Genomic DNA, 12,223 nt, shown 5'->3' on the forward strand with positions numbered 1-12,223 from the left:
TCATCTTGTGTGAGAAATTCTCTATTCACGTTTTCCCATTCACGTATACCTCCTATTCAAAATATTCCTTGATATACATGTGTTATTCCAAACTACAACTCCGCCGTTCATATGAGTTGTGAGTGATGGCGTAAACGTGTTTGAGTGCGATAAATTCGCGTGAAATATACACTTTTGACCCTCTTTGACTTTATTAATAATAGTTGGATTTTTGTCAAACTTTCCAATATTTTGCATTATTATTTATGATATGATTTATGATCGTGATTGGATGTCGGACACCAGTCGACTCAGCTGTGAATGAGTACCTGAGTCAAATCAGGGTAATAATCTCGGGCGAGCGCAATGCTGACCACATTGCCTCCCACAGTGTACTGTGGTGTACCGTTACGGTCTTGAATGAAGTGCTCTAACACACTTCAAGGCCCTGATCCAATATGGATTGTTGTGCCAACGATTATTATTATTATTATATTATTATTTATGATAGTACCAAATTTTGTGTTTCTAGGATGAACTTAAGGGGGGGAGGTCTTCGGGAAATTTCTTAAATATGGAATATACTATTATTAACTTTATTCAAGCAGATATCGGAATGGGATGTATTTTGAGACCTACATTTGAAAAGTGATTTCATGGACAGTATCTCTTATATTAACTTCATCTTGGGTAGAGTTAATACACACGAATAGATAAACGTTATTATAGACTCTTCAAGCGAAGATATATCTGTTGACATTCGACAACTTAAAATTGAATATACTGCTCAACAAAAACCAATACTTGGACCAAGAAAACCACGGCTTTGATTGTCAGGACCGAAGTAGAAGTACTACTGCAGATTAGAGTCAAAATAAATTGCAGAATACGTATATTCAATATGGTATTTGGGAAAACTTTGCGAAGTCCTCAGCTGCCCGAATGGCTGCAAGCGATGGCCATCAAAATAAGACTTATCTTGGAAAACAATAATTGGTGTTGTGCTACAAGTGCAGACGTGCAGCAGATCATTCATTGGATCTGCGTTTATTTGGAACCGAGGAGTTTCGACTCCCCTCCACTGAATTGAAGTACATTAGCAAAAAGCCTAGCGTTTCATAAACGCAGTAAACAGAAAAATTTCTTATCATTATGTACGTAAACTTTCGATCGAATTGAACTGCAACACATTTTGACTGAGAAGATGCAAAGGCTTTATCAAAGCCAAAACATTGGATTTGTCGGAACTATTTTTCCATTTGTTTTTTAGGGCAGCACTAGGCCTAGACCGGATACCGGTTGTTGCGCCGTTGATGATGATGACTAGTAAAATAGTGCCCTGCATTACATTACCCATTTAAAACAATCAAGCGATGAAATACAACTTTGCTTTTGATCAAGGCCGCATCGAAAGCAATGTTTCTCGGCACATTAATAGCTTAAAAATTAGTTTTGCTATTTTTTTGGACTTTCATTTAACTATTCAAATCAAGCTAAGATTTCTTGTTTAACGATTGAGAGATCCAAGTCTGCATTCACTTGACATCGAACCAAACCAACTGGAGCAACCTCCTTCCAATTTTTTTGGTCCACGCACTCCTTGTTTTGGACTTAGCATCTAACCCGGCTTACGGTTTTGTTCAGGGCGGAGGCAACTCATCAGAGGCTGCCTCACCTTTGCCTGAAAGCCGACATCGATGCTCTTGGTTTATATTTTTCCTATATTACTATTTGGAAGTAACAACTAGGAGCTGGCCGGTTTGCGGCTCCCTAAAACAGGTATGCCTTTAAACTTTATTTTATGACAAGGCCATTAAGCGGCCTGAAAGGATTCGTGTTGATATATGCACAACTATTAAAAATAATGCCTTTGGATTTTTTCTGCTTTTGCGTTTCGCATCGTGTCCGATTTAGCTTCAGACACCACAATAATTCATTCCGAATTTTATTTAATGTAATGTAATTATGAGTACACGATTGATTCCACGAAACGTTTGAATTGAGTATAATTCCATCAGAAAATGATCTATTATCTATCCAAATAATTATCACTATAAGCTGTCTGGCAGGTGTTTTATGGAATTAAGATATATTTCTGAGTCACACAACTGAACAATTTATTGCTGATAAGAATGAATGAACAGCAAGAAACGATAACGATATCTCGTGAAACTTGTGACATTTGTAAACCAATAAAATGTTTTATTTATATACAACTCTTTAGAGCGAAAGATAATATTTTGTTGCTTTTAGGAATTATTTTTTAGAATGAAAATTGTATCGTTTCACACAGCTGCAGTTTGATCATAAAATGGGCGTTGAATTTAAGGAACTTCCATGACGTCTGTAATGCACTGAATGCTGTACATGAGTGACAAACAAAAATTCTAAGTGATAAATCACTTTTATCTGGAGCAAACCAGCATTTAATAAAAAACAAGATTAATACTGCAAAATTTTGCCCTTTCAGTTTTAACGTTTATTTATAGAATAGGTATAAACTCTTGTGAAGAATTCATAATACTTTTGAATCATTTTTTCTTCTGTCTTTGGGATTGCAGATGGCTCCGTCCTTTTGGAAATAGTATGTCCCATTTATATTTTCCGATAAAAAATCACATGAAAATGTTGCTTGTTGTGATTGAGGAGATTCTTTTACTATTTCTGATGGGTCTTTGAAGTCTCAGATGAAACAGTTTTGCTTGTTCAAGTATTTAGCCAGAAGAAAACGAGTTTCATCACTTAGAATAATTTTACTTAAAGAATAATGATCTTGGCATTGTGCGGGATCTGCTGGCGTTAATTTTCATGTCAACAGCAACTTGTGAGCCCAAATATTTATGTAGATTGCGATGCCAACTAATGTTGGATTATCACGAGTTGGAGCCTTTACATCACTATCTTCCCCAAGATGTTTGAATTAATTGATTAAATTCACTATAGTTGCACGAGAAGGTACTTGGTGATGACAAAAAACAGTACGAACGCTGCTGCGAAAAGTGGCATCAGAAAACCTTTCGTGGGCCAGCCCTGTTTCGTTTTATGGAAATGTCAACAGTTCAATTTTCATTATCATCAGCGGCGTAACAACCAGTATCCGGTCTAGGCCTGCCTTAATAAGGAACTCTAGATATCCCGGTTTTGCGCTGAGGTCCCCCAATTCGATATCCCTAAAAGCTTTCTGGCGCCCTGCCCTACGCCATCGTTCCATCTAAGGCAGGGTCTGCCTTGTCTTATTTTTCTACCATAGATATTGCCATTATAGACTTTTCGGGCTGAATCATCCTCACCCATACGGATTAAGTGACTCGCCGACCGCAACCTATTGAGCCGGATTTGATCCACAACCTGACGGTCATGGTAACACTCATACATTTCGTCGTTATATAGGCTACGGAATCGTCAACCCTCATATAGGGGGCCAAAAATTCTCCGGAGGATTCTTCTCTCGAACGTGGCCAAGAGTTTGCAATTTTTCTTGCTAAGAACCCAAGTCTCCGAGGAATATATGAGGACTGGCAATATCATTGTCAAGATGGGATTTTTTGGGGTGCAGAACTACGAAAACCTAGGACGTGAGCGAGAGCGTAAAAGGGAGAAACCTGAATAGCATTTTTTCACTTGGGGACTATATGAATAAATGCACTGTGTAAGTTAATTAAGAAGAGGTGGGATATCTACCAGAACTTCCCAGCTTTGATAATGGCTTTTGAATTGTTTTATATTAGGACACTGGAAGAGAAATCCTCAAGCATCAAATAGCAGTCACATGGGAAACACTGTTGATGTCTCTTCATGATGAATCAGGCGAGAAACTGATCAAATGAAGATACACCAGATGACAATAAACACTTTTCGAGGAAAACTGAGCTGACGAAACTATGTATGTAGGCAGTTTTCCGATTGCGAGCACCTGCAGTAGTGGAAGAAACTAACAATTTGCGACCGAAAAATGGATAAGAATTTGCCGGTAACCCTTGTACATATCCGAAGAGTAGCAGCATGCATATTGAGACATGACATATCAAAAAGTTACAGAAGAAGGGGGGAAAGATCTTTTCAACGATCGCACCAAAAGTTCATGATGTATGTTGGGCAAAGAGAAAGGAGATATGAGCGACCAGCAGACGAGTGCAGGCAAGTGTCTGACATTCAAATGTAAATGAGGCTGATACAAATCAACCTCAAACACTGCGTGCAAGACCTGTTTTCACAAATTATTGGATATTTGTCGGTAATTTATGAAACGTACCGGAATTACAGTAGCACAACTTAGGTGAGGGATACATTCAGTCACGACGTGATATGGGTTTGCGGAATAAAAGTCAAATAAGAAACAACGGCATTCCTGGGGTCAGTTTTGCAAAAACCAACGCAATCCATCTCACCTTGCAACTACTACGTTCTTCGAACAAAACACAAAGAAAGGCTAGATAGTTTGATTTTGGACGCTTGGGATCAAATTCCTAAAGTAATTTTCGGCGATTTTAACGCATGGACCTTAGAATCGGCAAGCCAATTGACGACTAGGAGCCAAATCCTCATCGAAAACTCTGCAGAACATGACATCGTACTAGTCAATCTTGTATGATTGCTGACCTTTCGAGGTAGAGCATTAGGCTGAGTGCTGCATCTAAAGTGACTACTGGGCCATTTTTCACGATATTGGAAACTGATAAAGCAATAACCAAAGCGCACTGGTAGTAAGAAGGGCAGAATGATTGACCGTCTACCGGGACATTCGTGGAATAGACGTTCTTTGCGGCCTGAGAAGGAAGTCTCGCCCTGAAGGGAAAAACAATGGAAATGGTGGGTTAACTGCGACAGCATATAATAATGCCTTAATGTTTGCACTACTGGTGGAACCAGGGAATCTCAATACTGAGATTATCAAGGAAGCATCATTATCTGTCTGGGGCGCTGATGCGGGATTTTAATGAGCAAAATACGTGGCCAATGCAAGTTGCATCCCCGTGGCTCTTATTGAAGGTCTAGCGAGGGTGATACCTTGTGCTTGTCTGGACGGAAGCATTTAATAACGCTATGAACCGAAGAAGGGTCCGTTTGTAGTACATATAAGAGAGTATCAGGCGAGACAGTGTGTCATCGCGGGAATGATTCCCTTGGATCTTCTAGTGAATGAAGTGCTCCATCTCTACTAATGAAAGAGGACGAATTCGCACGAGATGACCGCTCATTTCCGAAGAGTCTTTTAGGAAGGAACTGTATCGAAAAGGATAGCAGCGTGATTGAGAAATAATTCGAGCGAAAACACGGAGAATTGAATTACCACCAGTTCCTTACGGGATACAGTAAGTACGAATACTCCATATTGTTTCAACCTTTGGAACAGAGAGCTTAAATGGCTGGCGTGCTCTTGACGTAAAAATAACACGACTAGTATGCCATCGATGTAAGCATAATAGAAGTTCAAACCTCTCATAGACTCGTCGATGAATCGTTGAAACTTTTGCGCCGCATTCCGTAGGTCGAATGTCATAAACGAAAACTCGTAAAGGCCGAACGGTGTTGTGATGATCTTTAGTATATCTTCTTCAGCTACTGGGATATGGTTAAATGTTCTTAATAGGTCTATTAATGAAAAGACAGTTTTACCATAGAGAGTTTGAGCGAAATCTTGGATGTTCCGAACTGGGTACGTGCCGGCGGAAGTCCGGGCGTTGAGTGCGCGATATTCTTCGCGCGGTCCTCACTCCTTATTCTTCTTAGGTACCGTATGCAAGGGTGCAGCCCACGGACTATTTGATAGACGTGGATTATGGTATTGAATTCCTTTTTCGCGATGTTCAGCTTGTCCCGAGCTAAAAGTCTGGGCTTTAAAGCAACTGGTGGTCCTGTGGTGGCGCGGTGACTATATGATGATGCTTAGTTCGGCGACACGACGACATTTTTTCAGTTCCGTCCGGACGAGTTATTCCCGGAAACTCATGTAGGATATCATGAGAAGGTATTGTATATTCTTGTATATAGATACGAGATATTTAAATCGCTCAGTTGTTAACGGCAGTGACCCAATGGAGAACTGCGTAATGAAATGGCTTCACGTATTAACGCAACCTGAATGAAGTGGTGCTCCACAGCTGGCGTTCTTTGTGATCGACGTATCAACGAACGTCTCAAGTCTAAAATTCACCGCAATGTCGTCCGTCCTGTCGCTCTCTCTAGTTCTGAGTTTTGGCCAACTATAAAAGATAATGAACGGCGTCTTGCGGTAATGGAGACGAAGATGTTGCGTTGGACTAGTGGTGTGACACGTTTTGATCACATCCGAAATGAGGATATTCGCGATCGATATGGGGTTGCACCGATCGTGGAAAAACTGCGTGAGAGGCGTCTTCGATGGTATGGTCACGTAATTCGCGCTATCGAGAATTCACTTGCCAAGATTGGTTTAAACATCGAAGTCGATGGTAAGCGACCAAAAGGTCGGCCAAAACAACGGTGGTTTGATAGGCTGGATGGGGATTTAAAAGTCCGTGATTACATCCAGATCAGATCTTGAATAAAATAAAATGGTGAAACCGATCACGACGATCCGACCCCGTTGGTGAGCGGGAAAAAAACTGAAGAAAAAGAAGAAGCAGATGGGAGGAGCGACGGATGCATGACATTTTTGTGTCACATAGTTAAAAATTCCATTGCGCTCTATTTTTTAGAAAGCGATTTAAATAAATCATTTGATGAAAAGTACTGTATTCATAATAGTCAACTTCACCCTATTATTCAGATGACAATAGTCGAATTTTCATGAAACTTGGCATGCGAATGCACGATACTCTCCTCTATGCCGGTGCAAAATTTAGTACTCATAGGATGAACTTAAGGGGAGTTTTTTAGTCAATTTCTAAAAGTTGATAATGTACTATTAGTAAGTTTATTTGAGCAGATATCGGAATGGGACATATTTTAAGGCCCAAATTTCACCTTTGAATTGGATAGTTTCCTTACTCGCGCACTTTGCAATTCATGCCAAAACTAATATCAGATTCAGAGAGTACTAATTGAGACTTTTCATTTGATACCCTACACGACTACATCCGGTGAAAATTTTTTTTAAATTCCCCCTTTGCATGTATGGGGAGCCCGCCTTTAAACTCCATCTATGTCACTCCCTGTATGCGTGGGATTTCATAGTTCCCATCTGTCCACCAAATTTCGTCCGGATTGGTCTAGCCGGTTTGGAGAAAAGTGCGTTTGAGAGACAGACAGTGAATCGATTTTAATAAGGATTTGTTTTACACAAAACCCTAAAAACGAGGAAACTGAATGGTCTTTGGTCCTTGGTCTTTCCAACTCTCCGAAGCAGTGAAATATATGGGAGTTAACCTAGACAAGAATATTCTTTGGAACAAACATGTAGAGGTAAAGATGAAACGAGCTCTCACAGCTTATGGGCTGTGTAGGTGGACCTTTGCTGCGACATGGGGATTTAGGCCTCAGGTAGTAATGTGGATATATGTTGTTATCATTAGGCCGATGTTCGCTTATGCATCCATAGTGTAGTGGGTTAAGGTGAAACAAAAGAGTTTTCGCTGCAAACTAGCCACACTGCAAAGAACTCTGATTGTGGTGCCATGAGCACCACATCCTGCGCAGCTCTGAACGCATTACTCAATTTGCAGCCCGAATCAGAAGAATGCGTGTCAGGATATACACTGACGTCTTCTACACCGACGGCGCAAAGATAGAAAATGGTTCTGGACCAGAAGTCTACCTCTCGAATAAAAACGAGAAGTGGGCTGTTCCTTTGGGACAATACACAACGGTCTTTCAGGCTAAAGGCTAAAATTGACGAGCGGTTGAAGGGCAGACGTATCGCAATCTGTAGCGATAGTCAAGCTGCATTGAGGGCGTTGAGTAGGACTTAGATCACTTCAAAAATCATGTAGGAATGTAAAAACTGATTGAACTGTTTCTAGATTCAATACGCTGGATTTACTCTGGGGGCCTGGTCATTGTGGTGTAGAGGGAAATGAAAGAGGCTTCAACTTCCCTCAGGCCCGGACCGGGACCAGCAATTGGGTGTCGGTAGCATTCGCTGATGCTGCTATCAAAAACTGGGAACAAGCTTTCCATAATGAGAAGTGGCGAAGCCTTAATGCTTGAAGTGACCGCGGCTTCGTGACGGGAGCAGAATTTCATTCGTTTCTTTCTGAATTAATTTGCTCAAATAAGGCATTTCATAATGTGCAATCACCCTAATGTTTGTCGCAGATTGCACATTATTGAATGCATTCGGGCGAATTAATCTTGACAGAGGGAAATGATTTGCCGCATCCGTAGGCGCACGCGCATGTTGCTGCAACATGAAGTCAACAGAGTTCAAGGCGAACGTAGCGGTTCTCGGGTAGGACAGCTGGACTGGCGAGTGACAAGAGGAGAAGTTTGGATGGAGGCAGAGGAGACAGCTGGAAGACAAGAGGTGAGATTGGAAGGATTTTAGCGCGGGAGCATCTGGATAGAAAAAGTTTTGATTTTTCGCGGGGGAGACAGCTGTGAAGACGATAGGTGACGTTCGGGAGATCTTTCGCGGGAGCATCTGGCGGTAAGGAGCAGCCCCTGTCCGGACTCTGGAAGCGGATCTTTTTCCGACATCGACAGAGGCAGGAGGGTAAAAAAGATACGTTAGAGCATAGGAAATTTCAGATGGTTTTAAAGGTGCCGATTGCGTTGTTATCCCAGCGGAAAGAACTATTCCTTTCGCCTCTCTGGTGTTTCAATTTTGGATATTGTCCTTGCTCGAAAATTCATTTCGGATCCATGTAAAGTTGATGTGAATACCGTTGTTATCGCGGTGATCCACGCGAGCGGTCGAACCATATTTTTCCGTTTCAGCTCGCGTTCTGGTTTTTATTCTTATTGTCTATTTTGAAACCCGGTGCAGACCCACGAAACGGTATAGACACGTTGATTTTGTATTAATGACACGTGAGGAATCAAGTGCTCAAAGGACTTCCCAACATTCCCTGCTTCAGTCGTTGTGGACCTCGTTCACGGTCAATTTCGGCAACTTTTTAGGTTTTTGCGATAGCTCTTCCCCCTAGGTCTTTTTCGGCCACTTAGGATGATCATCTGATCCTCCTAGTCCCATACATGCTGCTAGACACACCAAACTTTTCCTGTCAGATCCAAACAAACATACGTCAATGTTTGTCCTCTCGAAAAGCAGGAAGACCTGCAGAAGTATTGTGGATATTCTGACTGGCCATAATTCACTAGCTGAGCATATGTTCAGAATAGGAATTATCCAAGATGATACGTGTCCATGCTGTAATGAGAAAGCGGAATCCATGGAAGATTTTTTATAAGTATCCCGCCTATGGACGCGTCAGATATCCGATTTTTGGTGCTGATGTACTCCAACTGCAGCGGGTAGCATCACACCCACTAACGGAAATCCTGCGATACATAAACAAATCCGGGATATTCTGTTAGACGGGGGAATCGAGTACAATGGACCACTAAGGTCTGAGTGCTCTGAGGCTTTGCCTCTCCCCCTCTAGCATTCAGCTAACTTTTAGGGAGTAGATCATTTCGGTAGAAGGGAAAGGTAATTGAAAGTTCTAATTCCAGACAAGTGTCTGGAAGTAATTGGCATCACCGCAAAACAAAGGCTAAAGTAGGAGAAGCAAGTTTCAGTTAGCACAAATATTTTTAGTGGATTATTGGGATTGTGTTACGTATTCCGTTGCAATACTTCGATTTTAGTAAAAAGTCGTAGATTGCTATGGGATGCTTTATAACAATATACACTTTTTTGCATCATTATCTTTTCCGAAACCCGGAAATCTTTGATGTGCAGAAAACCTGAACTTACACCACCTGCACACGCAAGTTGTCTTGCAATTCCACCAACTGCATCATTCCCATCTGTGATAAAGTGCTGGACATATGAGTGTGTTTTGCATGTACAATGAAAGCAAGCCACAGTGGACATTTGAATGCATTAAATTATCCAATTTTAAGCTCCAAATGCACTTTAAAATGTTGTTTTAATTTCAAATTTCCTTATTGTGTGCGACCAAAAACTCGTAAATTTTTCCCAGCGGAAGTCATTTCGGCTCAGTGCAATTTGACTACACATCGCTGCTTGCCCACTAAAAATAGTCGACTCCATCCATAATTAGTACTGCAAAGTACTCTGCAGCATAATACCTGAAGTGCGAGCATCTGCCATGAAAGTAGAGCAAGTGCACACCAAATTGATTATGATATTGCCGCTTGCGGCCGAGTGCAGAGTAATAAAAGGATAAATCAATATTGGAATTTGTCGGCCCAACTGTATGCATAGAAGCGGGCTAAGAATTGTTTTTCGTTTGGGGCCCATTACATAATCGAACACATGGAGCGTAACGACTGACTTTCACTTTCCAGCGTTTGATTGAGTTGATTAAAACGCAGAGAAAGAGCGCAATGAGAAGCCCTACAAGCGGCCGATGTGGTGGGTCGCCTGGCGCTACAATTCGCTCCTCAATTAGACATTGCTGCAGCAATCTAAACTAATGAACTCGCCAAGATGCGACGGATCGAGTGCAAGACAATAAACGGCGAAGTGCATGCAGTTTCGATTGATTGCAGAAGTCGTAATGTGTCCGAAGCACTAGCGCTTGGATTAGGAAGAACTGCGAGTCTCATCAAATGTTCGATTAGAGCAAAATTGGATTATGGCAGGAATTTCACAGTCGAGTGGAAATGGAATATTCGCTCGTACAAAGCATAATTCTTTCGTCTATTTACTTACCTAATCCTTGCGATGGTCGGTGATGGCGACTGGAATGAAACGTAGAGACTTTTCGTCTTCGTGGTCGATAAGGCGCTCCACTGCGAAGTATGATAAATAAATTTGAATTGCAGAGGAAACTCAAGACACTGATAACAGCCATAGGCAAGTCGAGAAGGAAGTGGAGGCTGTTCATGCGGGGATGCAGAGTAAACACTTATTTTTCACATTGGGGGAAACTTACTTTCGACGGAGTTTTTTGCTGCAATTTCTTCCGTTTTGCAGAGGAAATCTCGCTACTGTACGAAGTTTTCAGCACGTAGGCCTTCCATCGAACGAGGGACGATGGTGGAGTGGCTTGTTGGTGCCCGGATCTGTAAAATTTTCAAGATATCTTTTCAGCGAGGAACGTCCTTCCGATACACATGCACTTGGTATAAACGTTCGGGGCCAATGGGAACACTTTATTTTGATACGAACAGCACAAGAGCCACGCAAAGTTCAAATGCACAATTTCCAAGCGATATAAAAACAAAAACACTCAGTGGACCTCGACGGTCCTCACATAAAAAATTTACTATATTTCCACTGTGGGAACTCGCGTGACCGCTCAGTTTTGTGCTTTTCTTCTCCACTCGTTCCGTAACGCGGATACGTAATGAAAATAGTCGTGATGACACGAAAATCGATCAATGACGCTCAGCAGGCGCGAGCGCAATGAATTGCATTCCCCCCACCGGAGCAGCAAAAACAAAAATGACGTCGACGTCCTCCTAAATTTGTAAACATAACCTTCATCGCAGCTCGGTCGACATTCGGCCACTCGGCAATTCCCAATGGGCTCCAAACTGGTTTCAGGTGGTGGCTCCATCACTTCATCGAGTAACGGTTCTGCACACAAGTCGCGAATGATATGACGATGCGCTGGCTGGGGACTGGTTTCTTGGGGGGCTGCTTAGGCGAGGTGGCCGTGCAACAAGTGCCGCGACATCGCACAGCTCTGAATCCGATTTGATAATTTCTTGTGAAGGATGTCGAGGCGAATGGGATCTTGTTATTATTTTGCTTGTCAAAGTAACGGCTACAAGGCCGTGGAAGTCGGTTGACCTGGAAGCAATGAGAATATACTGGATTACAGGTATTCCCTTTGATACTAACCTATCCATGTTCTTGGCTTCAAAGGACCCACTAATTTACACTCCTTATCAATAATTGCTTAAGTTCAATCAGTAGACAATTCCACGAAAATCTGTTATTTTTCCGACTCACTTTCAGTTGTCATTTTCAAAACGTTATCAGTAAAACAACAAGTGCAATGAATAGTAATCAACCCTCTGGTGGCGAATGGATTGCATTTGGGCAAAACTTGCACTGCATCAGGTACAGTGAGGATCGAAACTAATTGCTTATTGGCCGGGGGAATTCGTAGTTCCAGCAATCTATTTATATCTTTTCTTTGATATTCAGATTTCTTATAAAAGCCTCGGATGTGTTGAGCTCATC

At 41.8% G+C, this 12,223-nt stretch overlaps 1 protein-coding gene across 2 annotated transcripts in view; it reads right to left on the reverse strand.

Annotated features, from left to right (window-relative positions):
• The window catches only part of LOC119650796 (PAS domain-containing serine/threonine-protein kinase), a 34,089-nt gene extending 21,991 nt beyond the window's left edge, over positions 1 to 12,098 (reverse strand). Inside the window, exons 1-3 of one of the 2 annotated variants that reach the window (XM_038053933.1) lie at positions 11,990 to 12,098; positions 10,965 to 11,827; positions 10,742 to 10,821 (exon numbers count right to left, since the gene is read on the reverse strand). The gene's annotated coding sequence lies outside the window, so the exon portion shown is untranslated. Of the gene's footprint in view, positions 1 to 10,741; positions 10,822 to 10,964; positions 11,828 to 11,989 lie in introns of those variants that run through there. The other variant, XM_038053939.1, reaches the window with a different exon arrangement.
• Between the last annotated feature and the right edge of the window lie 125 nt (positions 12,099 to 12,223).

The sequence above is a fragment of the Hermetia illucens genome, chromosome 1, assembly GCF_905115235.1.
Source record: "Hermetia illucens chromosome 1, iHerIll2.2.curated.20191125, whole genome shotgun sequence".
Taxonomy (NCBI): Eukaryota; Metazoa; Arthropoda; class Insecta; order Diptera; family Stratiomyidae; genus Hermetia; species Hermetia illucens.